At 46.6% G+C, this 15,995-nt stretch overlaps 1 protein-coding gene across 4 annotated transcripts in view; it reads right to left on the bottom strand.

The window, feature by feature from the left end:
* adgrd1 (adhesion G protein-coupled receptor D1) overlaps positions 1-15,995 on the bottom strand; it is a 172,677-nt gene that overhangs the window by 79,983 nt on the left and 76,699 nt on the right. The window lies entirely within an intron of this gene.

Genomic DNA, 15,995 nt, shown 5'->3' with positions numbered 1-15,995 from the left:
TCGCAGTATTTTTCCCTTCATTTTATGAGGTCGAGCTGCGATCTCGATACTCAACCCCGCACAGATGGAAAGTGTACTCGGGAGCGGACCCGACTGGGTTCAAACCCAGGAACCTTCGCTCCAGAGTCCGGCGCTGATGTCATTGCGACACCAGCCGGCCCTGAGCTGCATATATTTCAATGCAAGGAGTATTGTAGGAAAGGAGGATGAGCTCAGGGCATGGATCAGCACGTGGAATTATGACAATGTAACCAATAGTGAGACTTGCTTGCAGGAAGGACAGGACTGGCAACTCAATATTCCAGGGTTCCATTGTTTTAGACGCGACAGAGTGGGAGGAATTAAAGGAGGAGGGGCAGTGTCACTCGTCAGGGAATGTGTTAAATTGGTGCTCCATCAGCACAGACTGGAGAACTCGCCTGGTGAGGCTTTGTGGGTGGAACTGAGGAATACGAAAGGGATGACCACGTTAATGGGATTATATTACAGACCACCCAACAATCTGTGGGATTTAGAGGAACAAATTTGTAGAGAAATCGCAGACTGTTGCAAGAACCATAAGGTTATTATAATAGGTGATTTTAACTTTTTACGTATTGACTGGGAATCCCATACTATAAAAGGACCAGATAGGATAAAGTTTGTCAAATGTGTTCAAGGAAGTTTCCTTAATCAGTACCTAGAAGTTCCAACTAGAGAGAGTGCAATACTTGATCTCCTATTAGGAAATGAGACAGGGTAGGTGACAGAAGTTTGTGTAAGGGGACACATCTAGTGATCAGAATGCCATTAGTTTCCAAGTAATTATTGAAAATGTTAGGTCTGGTCTGCAGGTTGAGATTCTAAATCGGAGAAAGGTCAATTTTGATGCTATCTGAAAGGCTCTGGCAAGTGTGAATCGGGACAGATTGTTTTCTGGAAAAAGGTGTACTTGGTAAGTGGGAGGCCTACAAAAGTGAAATTTTGAGAGTCCAAAGCTTGAATGTGCCTGTCAGAATAAAAGGCAAGGATAACAGGTTGAGGAAACTTTGGTTTTTGAGAGACATTGAGTCCCTGGTTAAGAAACAAAAGGAGGTGCATAACAGGTACAGGCAGATAGGAATAAATGAGGTGTTAACGGAGTACAGTGTAAGTAATACAAGAGAATACTTAAGAAAGAAATGAGGAAGGCTAAAAGAAGACATGAAGTTGCTTTAGCAGACAAGGTGAAGGAGATTCCCAAGGAATTCTAAGGATATATTAAGAGAAAAAAGATTGCAAGGGACAAAACTGGTCCTCTGGAAAATCAGGGCGGTAAACTATACATGGAGCCAAAAGAGATGAGAGACACCGTAAATGGATTTTTTGCATCTGTATTTACTCGGGAGACCAACACAGAGTCGCTATAGGTGTGAGGCCATGTAGCAGTGAGATCATAGACCCCATACAAATTACAGAGAGGAGGTGTTTGCTGTCTTGAGGCAAATTAGGGTGGATAAATCCCCAGGGCCTGACAAGGAGTTCCCTTGGACCCTGTGGGAGGCAAGAGCAGAAATTTGCAGGGGCCCTAGCAGAGGTAATTAAAATATCCTTAGCCGCAGGTGCCAGAGGGTCGTAGGATAGCTAACGTTGTTCCATTATTTAAGAAAGGCTCTAAAAATAAGCCAGGAAATTATAGACCAATGAACCTGACATCAGTATTGGGAAAGTTATTAGAAGGTGTTCTTAGAGACTGGATATCTACAGTAAGTATTCGGATAGACAGCAATTGATTAGGGACAATCAACATGGCTTTGTGCATGGTAGGTCGTGTCTAACCAATCTTATAGACATTTTTGAGGAAGTTACCAGGAAAGCTGGTGAAGGTAAGGCAGTGGATGGTGTCCACATGGACTTTAGCAAGGCCTTCGACAAGCTCCCACATGGGAGATCGGTCAAGAAGATTCATTCACTCGGCATGCAACAGGAGGTAGTAAGTTGGATTAGACATTGGCTTTATGGAAGAAGCCAGAGAGTGGTAGTAGATGGAGGCCTGTGACTAGTGGAGTGCCACAGGATCAGTGTTGGGTCCATTGTTGTTTGTCATCTACATCAATGATCAAGATGATAATGTGGTTAACTAAATCTGCAAATTAGTGGATGACATCAAGATTGAGGGTGAAATGGACAGTGAGGAAAACTTTCATGACTTGCAACAGGATCGGACCAGCTAGAAGAATGCGCTGAAAATGGCAGATGGAATTTAATGTAGATGAATGTGAGGTGTTGCACTTTGGTAGGACCAACCATTACACAGTGAACGGTAGGGCATCGAGGAGCGCGGTAGAACAAAGGGACCTGGGAATACAGGCACACAATTCATTGAAAGTGGCATCACAGGGAGATAGGGTCATAAAGAAAACATTTGGCATACTGACCTTCATAAATCAAAGTACTGAAATACATGAGATAGGATGTCACGTTGAAGCTGTATGAGACATTGGTGAGGCCTAATTTGGAGTATTATGTGCAGTTTTGGTCACCTACCTACAGAAAAGATGTAAATAAGGTTGAAAGAGTACAGAGAAAATTTACAAGGATGTTTCCAGGCCTTGAGGATCTGAGTTATGGGGAAAGATTGAATAGGTTAGGACTTTATTCCTCAGAATGTAGAAGATTGAGAGGAGATGTGGCAGAGGTATACAAAATTATGAGGGGTATAGATAGGGTAAATGCAAGCAGGCTTTTTCCACTGAGGCTGGGTGAGACTACAACTAGAGGCCATGAGGGGGAACTTCTTCACTCAGAAGGTGGTGAGAGTGTGAAATGAGCTCCCAGTGCAAGTGGTTGATAGGTAGGTGGATGGTGGAGTTATGGAGGGCTCTGGTCCAGTTACAGGTTGATGGGACTAGACAGATTAATTGCTCAGCATGGACTAGATGGACCGAAGCATCTGTTTCTGTCATGTAGTGTTGTATGACTCCAAACGTGGTCTGACCAATCCCTCATTTTATACTCTAGTTCTCTTGAAATGAATATTAACATTGTATTTGCCTTTCTCACCATCAACTCAACCTGCAAATTAACCTTCAAGGAATCCTGCACAAAAAGACTCCCAAGTCCCTTTGCACATCAGATTTTTGCATTTCCTCCGCGTTTAGAAAATAGTCTACATTTTAATTGCTTCTACCAAAGTGCATAACCATACACTTCCTGACACTGCATTCCATCTGCCACTTCTTTGCCCATTCTCCTGATCTGTCTCAGTCTTTCTGTAGCCTCCCTGCTTCCTCGACACTACCTGCCCCATCACCTATCTTTGTATCAGCTGCAAACGTGGCCACAAAGCCGTCAATTCCATCATCCAAGTCACTGACAAACAGCATGAAGTGAAAGGAAGTGGTCCCAAGATGGCACCAGTGACCAACGTGGCCATCGGTAATCGCAGATAGGTCGTGAAACTACTTTTTCTTCTTCTTCTTTTAAATATACTTCTACTACTAAATAGTGTGTGATTGGAGTCTGTAATTTACATTTTGATTAAGCGTTTTGGGCTAACTGCACGACCTGGTGCTTTTGCTGTTTCCGGGAGAATTTGGCATGGTTGAGAGAGGACTGAGCACGAACCCATTGTCAGCTCCATTACTCCTCACTGATTGAAGTATCAAACGAGAGTGAAATCGGGGAGGACGGGAGTGAAGGGCAAGTGAGTGTTTAGCACCGTCTGCTTGCATTTGACTGGTCTGCCTCCCCCTCCCAATCAGTGCTGCCAGAGGGGGGTGCAGCAGTCTTGGGGCTTGGGCAAGGTTTGATCGGCACAGTTTGTGGCTGTGTACTTGTTCCTGTGGTTTATGTTGCGTGAGTTTCTACTGAATCTACTTTTTTGCTATTTTGCACAATTTGATTGGGGGGGGGTCTCAGTGCAGACTGGCTGTGCAGCCTGCAGTCAACGAGCGACACGGCTCTGAACTGAACTGTACTAAACTGAACTCTTGGACCATCTGAGGATCCTGCAGTTTGATGTTCTGTGTGCTATTCCCTCACCTTTCCCTCCTTTGCGCGATTCGTTCTTTTCTTGCGCGGTGGGCGTTTGATGTTTTCTTTGAACGGGTTCCATGGTGTTTCTTTGTTTTGTGGCTGCCTGCGGGAAGCCAAATCTCAAGGTTCTATACTGTAGACATACCTTGATAATAAACGTACTTTGAATCTTTTGACCCCTGTGGAACACCACTAGTCACTGGCAGCCATCCAGAAAAGGCTCCCTTTATCCCACGCTTGGCCACCTGCCAGTCAGCCAATCTTCTTTCCATGCTCGTATCTTTCCTGGCATACTATCAACTCTCACCTTGTTAAGCAGCCCCAAGTGCCGCACCTCGTCAAAGGCCTTCTGAAAACCCAAGTAAACATCATCCACTGACTCTCCTTCGTCAGTCCTGCCTGTTGACTGAGTTCAGTGGGTTTGTGGGCATTTGGTAATAAAGGAAAATGGAGACAGTGCGGGGGGCAGAGGACCCTGCAGAAGACTGGAGAAGAGTCTGAGATCGGATAACAATTCCTGTTCCCACTTCTTGTGCTCTGACAGCAAACATTATTTTCAAAGTCTACATGCCTTGAAGTCCCTCCCTGCTGTGCAGAAACATCTGCTTTCTACTAATCTCACATTACAGCACTCATTCTGTCTCCGAAACTTGTTCCAGTATTTAATTAAGCGGGAAAGGAGGCAGGGGGAGGGAAGGGGGTGGTGGCAGAAATCAGGGGCACACTGACAGGGTGGGCGAAATGCTCGGGAGAGTGAGCAGCGTGTGAAAGGGAGGGGGTATCGGACTCCACACACACATTCACACTCACTCACTCGCGTACACACTCACAAGCACACACAAACACAAGGAGCGCCATGGTAACGTGGCAGTTAGTGCGGCAATATTACAGCTCAGGGCATCCGAGCTCGGAGTTCAATTCCAGCGTCCTCTGTAAGAAAGTTTGTATGTCCTGCCCACGTGCATGTGGGTTTCCTCTGGATGCTCTGGTTTCCTCCCACAGTCCAAAGACCTACAGATTAGTAGATTAATTGGTCAATTGTAAATTGTCCTGGGATTAAGCTAGGGGTCAAATGTGTGGTTGCGGCTGGCGCAACCACCAATAATTAATTAATTAAACAAAAAACACACACACATACACGCACGTTCCCTGCCCATCTCTCCTACCTCTGTCACACGTGTCTCACCTTCCCAACATCTCCTGGCAAATTATTTCCCCTCGTGCACCTCATCGTAATATTCCTCCTGAAATCTCAGGTGAAGGCACCACCTTCTGTCCTACCCCCACCCTCCTCGATGTCACAAATAATCCCTACGCCAGAGGTGTGTCAATAGGCTCCAGTCCAGACTGTAAAAGTGCCTCCACAAACTCGTATTCAGTCAAGGCAAGTGTCAAACACAGCAAAACAGCGAACACCGATTGACAGAAGGGATTCTGCAGATGCTGGAAATCCAGAACAACACACACACAAAATGCTGGAGGAACTCAGCAGGTTAGGCAGCATCCATGGAAATTAATAAACACTCAAAGATCCGGACCGAGACTCTTCATCAGGACTGAGAAAGAAGGGGGGAAATGCCAGAACGAAAAGGTTGGGAGAGGGGGAGGAGGCTAGCTAGAAGGCGATAGGTGAGTCCAGGTGGTGGGAAAGGGAAAGGTAAAGGGCCGGAGAAGAAAGAATCTGATAGGAGAGGAGAGTGGACCATAGGAGAAACGGAAAGAAGAGGGTCACCAGGGGGAGGCGAGGAGAAGAGTTAAGAGGCCAGAGTGAGGAATAGATGAAGGGGGTGGAGAAGGGTTTTTTTTACCAGAAGGAGAAATCGATATTCATGCCATCAGGTTGGAGGCTACCCAGACCGAATATAAGGGATTGGCCCTCCAACCTGAGGGTGGTCTTATCATGACAAGAGAGAAGGCCGTGGAGAATATGTCGGAATGGGAATGGGGATTGGAATTGAACTGGTTGGGGACTACCAGGAAGTACCACGTGGTTTAGTCCAGTATACCACACACAGCTCTGGGAATGCTCCGAACTCCACCCCACGAGGCTCCCATTTGGCCAGAAGGCTGTCCACATTCTAAAACACACTGAGGTAATTTCAGTAACGCAGAGCTTGCAGAACAGAAATAAAACCTTCTCAAACAACTTAGCAAGCCCAAGTACATCCTGCAGCAGGGTGTTAACCCTTTCCTGACCAAACTGTCTCACACCTTGTGCAGCGGACTGGGTCCAGGGGCCGTGTGCCAACTTTGAATTTGATGAGGGAGTTGGAGACGGGGGTTGGGTACACAAGTCCACCCCAGCTGACAGTAACCTCACACAGATTTCCCTAAGTGGTGTGAGGTTCTGGTTATCCAAGGGCTCATGTGATCCCACAGAGCAAGGAACATCCCAGATTATACAGTCATAGATCATAGACAAGTACAGCACAGAAACAGACTCTTCAGCCCATCAAGTCTGTGCTGAACCATTTAAACTGCCTACTCCCATCAACCTGCACTGGGATCATAGCCCTCCTTACCCCTCCCATCCATCCACCCATCCAAACTTCTCTTAAACGTTAAAATCAAACTTGCATGCAGCACTTATGTTGGCAGCTCGTTCCACACTCTCACCACCCTCTGAGTGAAGAAGTTTCCCCTCATGTTCCCTCTAAATTTTTCACCTTTCACCCTTAACCCACGACTTTTGGTTGTAGTCCCACACAACTTCAGTGGAAAAATCCTGCTTGCATTTACCCTGTCTATACCCCTCTTGATTTTGTAAACCTCTGTCACATCTCCCCTCAACCTTCGACGTTCCAAGGAGTAAAGTCCTGACCTAGTCAATCTTTCCTTATAACACAGGTCCTCCGGACTTCTATACCCAGTTGCCCTGACTGATAAAGCCAGCAAGCCAAAGGCTTCTTCACCACCCTGTCTACTCTGTCTGAGTGGCAATAAAGGGGAGTCCTCTCTGGCTGGCTGCCAATGACTAGCGGTGCTCAACAGGGGTCCGTGTTGGGACCACTTCTTCCTACATTATATGTCAATGATTTGGATGACAGCTTTGATGGTCTCTGGCCAAGTTTACAGATGATACAAAGAGGGATGGAGGGGCAGATAACGACACAGGAACAGAGAGGCTGCAGAAGGACTTCGACAGATTAGGAGAATGGGCAAAGAAGCGACCAATGGAATACAGTGTCAGGTAGTGTATTGTCATACACTTTGATAGAAGGAATAGAAGGGTTGACTATTTTCTAAGTGCAGAGAAAAAACTGATGTGCAAAGGGACTTGGGAGCCCTTGTGCAGGATTCCCTAAAGTTTAATTTGTAGATTGAGTTGGTGGTGAGGAAGGCAAGTGCATGTTAGCATTCATTTCGAGAAGACAAGAATATAAAAGCGAGGATGTAACACTGAAGCTTTATGGAGCATTGGTGAAGCCTCACTTAGAGTATTGTGAGCAGTTTTGGGCCCTTTACCTAAGAAAGGATGAGCTGACGTTAGAGAGGGTTCTGAGGAGGTTCATGAAAAATAATAAACACAAAATAATCTGCAGATGCTGGGGTGAAAGCAACACTCACAACACGCTGGAGGAACTCAGCAGGTCGGGCAGCATCCGTGGAAACGATCAGTCGACGTTTCGGGCCGGAACCCTTCGTCAGGACTGATCGTTTCCATGGATGCTGCCCCGACCTGCTGGGCTCCTCCAGCGTCATGAAAAATAATTCTGGGATTGAAAGGGTTATCATATGAGAAGCAATTGAAGGCTGTGGTCTGTACTCACTGAATTCAGAAGAATGAGGGGGATCTCATAAAATGTTGAAATGCTTTGACAGAGTGGATGTGGAGAGGATGTTTCCTACAGTTGGTGAGTCTTAGAATAGAGGAGCGTCCTTTTAGAACAGAGATAAAGAGGAATGTTTTTAGCCAGAGAGTGGTGAATCTGTGGAATTCATTGCCACAGGCGGCTGTGAGAGGCCGAGTCATTGGGTATATTTAAGGCAGAGGTTGATAGATTCTTGGTTAATCAGGACATGAAAGGATAAGGGGAGAAGGCAGGAAATTGGAGCCGAGAGGGAAAATGGATCAGCCATGATGAAATGGTGGAGCAAACACAATGGGCCGAATGGCCTAATTCTGCTGCTATATCTTATGGTCTTACCCAGAATGCCACTTTTAGGGAACCAAGTACTTGTACTCCTAGGCCCCTGGGTTAGAAGACATTCAAACCCCCCTCCCTCAATACTTCTACAGCCAATCAGATTGGATTAGGCCTGGATAAAGAGCCTGTCTTATGAGGAAAGGTTGAGCAAGCTGGGGCTTTTCACTGTGGAGGGGAAAAGGTGACTTGATAAAGGTGTTTAAGATGATAAAGTGAACCTTATCTCAAGGCAAAAATATTTCATACAAGATGGCATAATTTTCAGGTGACTGGGAAAATATAGGGGGGATGTCAAAGGTCATTCTTTTTTTACACACAGAGAGTGGTGGGAGCACGGAATTCTTATAAAGAATCTATAAACCTCTCCTTTAAATATACCCAATGACTTGGCCTCCACAGCCACCTATGACAATGAATTCCACAAATTCACCACTTTCTGGCTAAAGAAATTCTTCCTCATCTCGAAATGGATGTCTTTGTATTCTGAGGCTGTGTCCTCTGGTCTTAGGCTCCTTCACCATAGAAAACATCTTCTCCACATCCAATCTACCAAGGCCGTTCAAAATTCGATAGGATTCAGTGAGATCCTCCTCATTCTTCTGAATTCCAGTGAATACAGGCCCGGAGCCATCAAACGTTCCTCATATGACAAGCCATCAATTCTGGAATCATTTTTGTGAACCACTTTTGAACTCTGTCCAAAGTCAGCACATACATTCTTAGATAAGGGGCCCAAAACTGCTCACAATACTCCTTGTGGTCTGATAAGTGTCTTATGAAGCCGTAGGACTACATTCTCAATTTTATATTCTAGTCCTCCCGAAATGAATGCTAATATCACATTTGCCTTCCTCGCCACCGACTCAACCTGCAAATTAAGCTTTCGGAAATCCTGCACAAAGACTCCCAAGTCCCTTTGCACCTCAGATTGTTGAATTTTCTCTCCGTTTAGAAAACAGTCTATGGCTTTATTCCTTCTACAAAAGTGCATGACCGTACTGTTCTCTACACTGTATTCCATCTGCCACTTCTTGCCTATTCTTCTAATCTGTCTAAGTCCTTCTGCAACTCCCCGCTTCCTCGGAACTGCCTGCCCCTCCACTTATCTCCTTATTGTCCACAAACCTGGCCACAAGGCCATCAATTCTGTCATCCAAATCTCTGACAAAGTAGCAGGCCCAGTACAGATCTCTGTGGAACACCACTGGTCACTGGCAGCCAACCAGGAAAGGACCCCTTTCTTCCCACTCTTTGCCTCCTGCCAGTCAGCTAATCTTGTATCTAAATGGAGAGTTATGTGGGAGGGACAGGTTAGATTAATCTTAGAGGAGGTTAAAAGGCACGTCACGAGTTGAATGACCTGTACTGTACTGTGCAAGTGTCATCAATCTTCCAGTGCCAACATGGCATGCCCACACCTCACTAACCCTAACGTTTGGAACGTCGGAGGGAACTGACGCACCCCGAAGAAAACCATACAGTTACGGGGAGGAGATACAAACCCCATACGGACAGCGGCGAGAATTGAACCCGGGACACTGCTGCTGTCATAGTTTTACGCTAACCACTACGCGCCCTTGCCCTCCGTTCCATTCTGTGTCTGAATTAGAATCAGAATCACGTTTAACATCACCAGCATGTGTTGTAAAATTTCATATCTCATGGCTATCTGGACTATTCTTTTTCTCACTCTGTCTCTTGCAAAAATGCCATCCCCTTCTCGCAATTCCTCCGTCTCCGCCGCATCTGCTCTCAGGATGAGGCTTTTCATTCCAGGACGAGGGAGATGTCTTCCTTTTTTAAAGAAATGGGCTTCCCTTCCTCCACTATCAACTCTGCTCTCAAACTCATCTCCCCCATTTCACACACATCTGCTCTCACTCCATCCTCCTGCCACCACACTAGGAATAGGGTTCCCCTGGTCCTCACCTACCACCCCACCAGCCTCCGGGTCCAACATATTATTCTCCGTAACTTCCGCCACCTCCAACGGGATCCCACCACTAAGCACATCTTTCCCTCCCCGACTCTCTCTGCCTTCCGCAGGGATCACTCCCTACGCGACTCCCTCGTCCATTCGTTCCCCCCCATCCCTCCCCACTGATCTCCCTCCTGGCACTTATCCTTGTAAGCGGAACAAGTGCTACACATGCCCTTACACTTCCTCCCTCACCACCATTCAGGGCCCCAGACAGTCCTTCCAGGTGAGGCGACACTTCACCTGTGAGTCGGCTGGGGTGATATACTGCGTCCGGTGCTCCTGATGTGGCTTTCTATATATTGGTGAGACCCGACGCAGACTGGGAGATCATTTTGCTGAACACCTACGCTCTGTCCGCCAGAGAAAGCAGGATCTCCCAGTGGCCACACATTTTAATTCCACATCCCATTCCCATTCTGATATGCCTATCCACGGCCTCCTCTACTGTAAAGATGAAGCCACACTCAGGTTGGAGGAACAACACCTTATATTCCGTCTGGGTAGCCTCCAACCTGATGGCATGAACATCGACTTCTCTAACTTCCGCTAATGCCCCACCTCCCCCCGTACCCCATACGTTATTTATTTATATACACACACACACACTCTTTCTCTCTCTCTCCTTTTTCTCCCTCTGTCTCTCTCACTATACCCCTTGCCCATCCTCTGGGTTCCCCCCCCCCACTTTTCCTTCTCCCTGGACCTCCTGTCCCATGATCCTCTCATATCCCTTTTGCCAATCACCTGTCCAGCTCTTGGCTCCATCCCTCCCCCTCCTGTCTTCTCCTATCATTTTGGATCGCCCCCTCCCCCTCCCCCTTTCAAATCTCTTACTAGTTCTTCCTTCAGTTAGTCCTGACGAAGGGTCTCGGCCTGAAACGTCAACTGTACCTCTTTCTAGAGATGCTGCCTGGCCTGCTGCGTTCACCAGCAACTTTGATGTGTGTAGCTTGAATTTCCAGCATCTGCAGAATTCCTCGTGTTTGTGTTGTGAAATTTGTTGTTTTGCAGTAGCAGTACTGCACATAATAATAAAACTATAAATTACAATAAGAATATATATATAAAGATACATTAAATAAGTACTGCGAAGAGAGGGAGAGAGCGAAAAAACTAGTGAGGTAGTGTTCATGGGTTCATTGTCCATTCAGAAATCAGATGGCAGAGGGGAAGAAGCTGTTCCTGAATCACTGAGTGTGTGTCTTCAGGCTCCTGTACCTCCTCCCTGATGGTAGCAATGAGAAGGGGGCATGTCCTGGGTGATGGGGGTCCTTAATGATGGATGCTGCCTTTTTGTGGCATCGCTCCTTGAAGATGCCCTCGATTTTGGGAGGATGGTGCCCATGATGGAGTTGGCTGAGTTTACAATTCTCCGCAGCTTTTTCCGATTCTGTGCGGTAGCCCTCCCCTCCATACCAGATGGTGATGCAGACAGTTAGAACATTCTCCAAGATACATCTGTAAAAATTGCAAGCGTTTTTGGTGTCTTACCAAATCTCCTCAAACTCTGAATGAAGTATAGCTGCTGTTGTGCCTTCTTTGTAATTACATCAATATGTTGGGTCCAGGGTGGATCTTCAGAGTTGTTGACACCCAGGAACTTGAAACTGCTCACCCTTCCCACTTCTGACTGTTCGACGAAGACAGGTGTATGTTCTCTCGACTTCCCCTACCTGAAATCCACCATCAATTCCTTGGTCTTCCTGACGACGGGTGCAAGGTTGTTGTTGCGACACCTCTTACAGTAACTAGCTGAACCAAGAAACAAAGAATGCCTGTGGATAACTTGCAGCGTGTGAGAGAGAGTTTCTGCCAACTCTTCAGTGAGATCACAAGAGTGAAATGCCAGGCCCGCAGCCTCCCTGAAAACGAGCCTCCTATTAACTGCAGCCTGCGCCAAATTAAAAATCTCCTCCAACACTTACAGCCCGGGCAGCAGACACACGGCCTCACAGATTCCTGTCTGCAAATTGCATTTGTGCATCTCTCGCCAAGGCAAAACAAAACTTCAAATCAAGCAGCTGCGCTATTTCTACAACCATTGCTCGAAGGCTCAGATTAATTAAATTAAAATCTTTGGCCTTTAAAAGTATCCAATAAATTGTCTCAGTGGTTGATGTCAGCAACCGAAGAATGAATTCTCCAAAGACTAGGCAGAGAACAATTTTGTACCGAGAGCCTAGTCCTGCGCCGTCTACACTCTGAATCCATCACTAAGGACCCCCATCACCCAGGACATCAAGGACGAAGTACAGAAGCCTGAAGACACACACTCAATGATTCAGGAACAGCTTCTTCCCCTCTCCCATCAGATTTCTAAACAGACATTGAACCCAAGAACACTACTTCAGTACTTTTCTAAAATTCCCTTTCTGCACAACTTATTGAATTTATATATATTCACAGTCTATATATTTCTTATAAACGCAAGGGATTCTGCAGATGCTGGAAGTCCAGAGCAACACACACAAAATGCTGGAGGAACTCAGCAGGTCCGGCAGCATCTATGAAGTTTCGGGCTGAGAACTTTCTTCAGGACTGGAAAGGAAGGAGAAGGTGACAGAATGAAAAGATGGGGGGAGAGGGGAAGGAAAGGAGGACAAGCTCGAAGGTGATAGATGAAGCTAGGTAGGTGGGAGGGGCTGGAGGAGGAGAGGCCAGCAGAGAGGCACACACAAAATTACAATAACTTCTCATTGTAATTTATAATTTTTTTTGCTATTTATCGCAGTGTACTGCTGCACAAAAAAACAAATTTCACAACATGTTCTGGTGATATTAAACCTGATTCTGGTTTATTTATTTCGATCAGGGGTTCCCACCCTGGGACCACAGACCCCTCGGTTCACAGTAGTGGTCCGTGGCATAAAAGACGTTGGGCACTCCTGACATAGAAATACTTTATGAAACAGGCCTCCCCGGCCCTTCGAGCCATGACACCCAGCAACCCACCAGTTTAACCCTAGTCCAAACACAGGACAATTTAAAATAACCAATTTAGCTAATAACTGGTACGTCCTTGGGCTGTGGGATGAAACCCAGAGAAAATTCACACGCACATGGGAAGGACGGACATTCTTCCTTTCAGGAGATGTCAGAACTGAACTCTGAACTCCAACGCACTAAACAAGATGGCGTTGCACTCACCACTACGCTTAAGTATCCACGAATGGACAACACCTGGGCCTCCATCATAGCACAATGCATGAACAGGAAAATTCAGGGTAGTCAGCTCAGTGGGATAACAGGCTGCAAGACTGGCGAAAGCTGGGGTTCCCAACCTGGGTCCATGTAACCCTTGCTTAATGGTGTTGGCCCGTGGCATAAAAAAAACTGGAAACCCCTGTATTTTGTGTGAATGTTGTCTGTACAAACGATGAATATCTCTGTACTGCACTGTGCAGAAGTCTTAGGCGTATAAACAGTATAGAGCTAGAGCGTCCAAGACTTTTGCACAGTACAGTATTTGTCATTGTGGAGCGGAGAGTGAGTTTGTAAATCCGGGGAGAGCAAAGTACGGTGGGAATGGCAAGAGTGGAGTACCAGGGGACGTAGGGGTGTGGGGCAGGTGGTGGAGAACGAGTGCCAGGGGCAGGAGGGTGAGTGGTATGGATGCAACTTATTTATGATAATATTTCGTCTTCTGTGCTGTGTGTGATATATACAGTGGGGGTACACCATTGTCCAGAGGAATGTTGTAGTGTTTGTTGTATATACTGTATGTAGTGAGAGTACACTGTTATCCGGAGGAACGTTGTTTTGTTTGTTGTATACACTGTATGTCATGAGGGTACACCGTTGTCCCTGTGGTAACTTGGCCTCATTCACACTGGAAAGCCATCAAGGAGGTGGAGTGATATTTTAAATAAACACAAATAAGGTCAGAATTTGTTTCAGACAAGCATGGCCTGAGACACGCTGTGTTGGCGGCGATTGTGACACTCTCCCTCTCGCTCTCACAAGCACCAAGTTTCTGCCAATAGTTTCCCTACCACGAGGCGGAGGGTGGTCCTTGGGAGAACCAGCACTCACAGACACAGCTTCAAGCTCCGCCGAACCCCTTTCAAAGCATCCCTTCCTGTGACAACTAACCCAGACCCAGTGTCAGTGCTGCACAGGCAGGCTCCTCACAGCTGTTAGGATTCCCCTGCCATTCATTCCCAGACTCATCACCGGGAGCCTATTTAAACCCAGCCCACCTCCACAGCCCTTGTTCCCCCAATGAACCAGCCAGCCTCATCCAGTTGCTCCTAAACTTCAGTTGCCTTTTCGTGCCTGTTCTCTCTTGTGGCTTGTTATTTTGCAGTTTATTATTAAAGTTATTGCTCACCCCACAAATCGTCTCTGCTGCCCTGAATTTGGGTCAAGTCTCCTCTGCATTTCCTGACATGCATTCCGGTATTGTTTAACCTTGTTCTACCCGAATGCACTCTGCAACGCTCTAATCTGTATGAGCACTGCGTGAGACAAGCTGTTCACTGTTTCTCGGTGCCTGTGGCATTTCCTGACACCCAGGATCTGCCCACTCACCAACGGAGATGTGGTCACTCTCCTGGCGTGGCGTTGGAAAGATGGTGGACACAGCAAGCTCCCACGGACTACGTCACGTGGAGGAGGACGAGGGGTGACTTGATAGAGATGCACAAGTTGACAAGAGGCATAGATCGAGTGGATAGCCAGAGACTTTTCTGCCAGGGTGGAAATGGCTAATACAAGAAGGTGATTGGAGGAAAGTTTCAGGGAAATCCAGAACAACACACACAGAATGCTGGAGGAACTCAGCAGGTCAGGGAGAACCTCCAGAAATGAATCAACAGTCGATGTTTTGGGCCGAGACCCTTCTTCAGAATTGAGACTAGAGGGGGAAGGTGCCAGAATAAAATGTGAGGAGAGGGGAAGGGAGCTAGCTGGAAGGTGATAGGTCATGTCACATGGGTGAGAAAGGTCAAGAGCTGGAGAAGAAGGAACCCGATAGGAGGGAAGAGTGGACCATGGGAGAAAGGGAAGGTGGAAGGGACCCAGTGAGAAGTAATAGGCAGTTGAGAAGAAGTGGAAAGTCCAGAGTGGGAAACTTGTTCACTGGAAGGAGATATCAAAATTAAGTTTTGTTTTACAGAGTTTTTGTTTTGGTGCGTGGAATACCCTGCCAGGAGTGGTGGTAGAGAGAAATACATTAGGAGCATTTAAGAGCCTCTTAGACAAGCACATGGATGAAAGAAAACTGGTAGGCTATGTGGGAAGGAAGGGTCAGATTGATCTTGGAGAAGTTTGCACGGTCAGCACAATATTGTGGGCCGAATGGCCTGTACTGTGCTGTCCTGTTCTATATAAAGTTGTGCTAAACCAATTAAACTAGTAATTAACCACCTAACTCAACTAATCCCTCCCGCCTACAACGTCCATATCATTCCCTTTTCTGCCCGTTTATTGTACATACAAGGTAGAAGCAGGACTCCACACTGTTCACATGGAACATGAAGGTTGACACTGCAAAAGTTTGACCTCCCTCTGTGTCTGCACAGCGCATGCGGGGTAGAGATGGGGCGGGGGAGTAGATAAGAACCCTGAAAAATCTGGAGCAACACTCTCCTCTCCTCTCCTATCAGATTCCTTCTTCTTCAGCCCTTTGCTTTTACCACCAATCACCTCCCAGCTTCCTACTTCTCCTCCTCCTACCTGGCTTCACCTGTTTCCTTGTAGCTTGTCTTCCTTCACCTCCCCCCACCCTTTTATTCTGGCATTTTCCCCCTTATTTTCCAGTCCTGAAGAAGGATCTTGACCCAAAATGTTGACTGTTTATTCCTCTTCATAGATGCTGCCTGACCTGCAGAATTCCTCCAGCACTGTGTGTGTTTCTCTAGTTTTCTGGC

Source organism: Mobula birostris, chromosome 22, assembly GCF_030028105.1.
Source record: "Mobula birostris isolate sMobBir1 chromosome 22, sMobBir1.hap1, whole genome shotgun sequence".
Classification (NCBI taxonomy): domain Eukaryota; kingdom Metazoa; phylum Chordata; class Chondrichthyes; order Myliobatiformes; family Myliobatidae; genus Mobula; species Mobula birostris.
The sequence above is the reverse complement of the archived record's forward strand: the minus strand, read 5'-3'. Positions and strand labels throughout refer to the sequence as shown.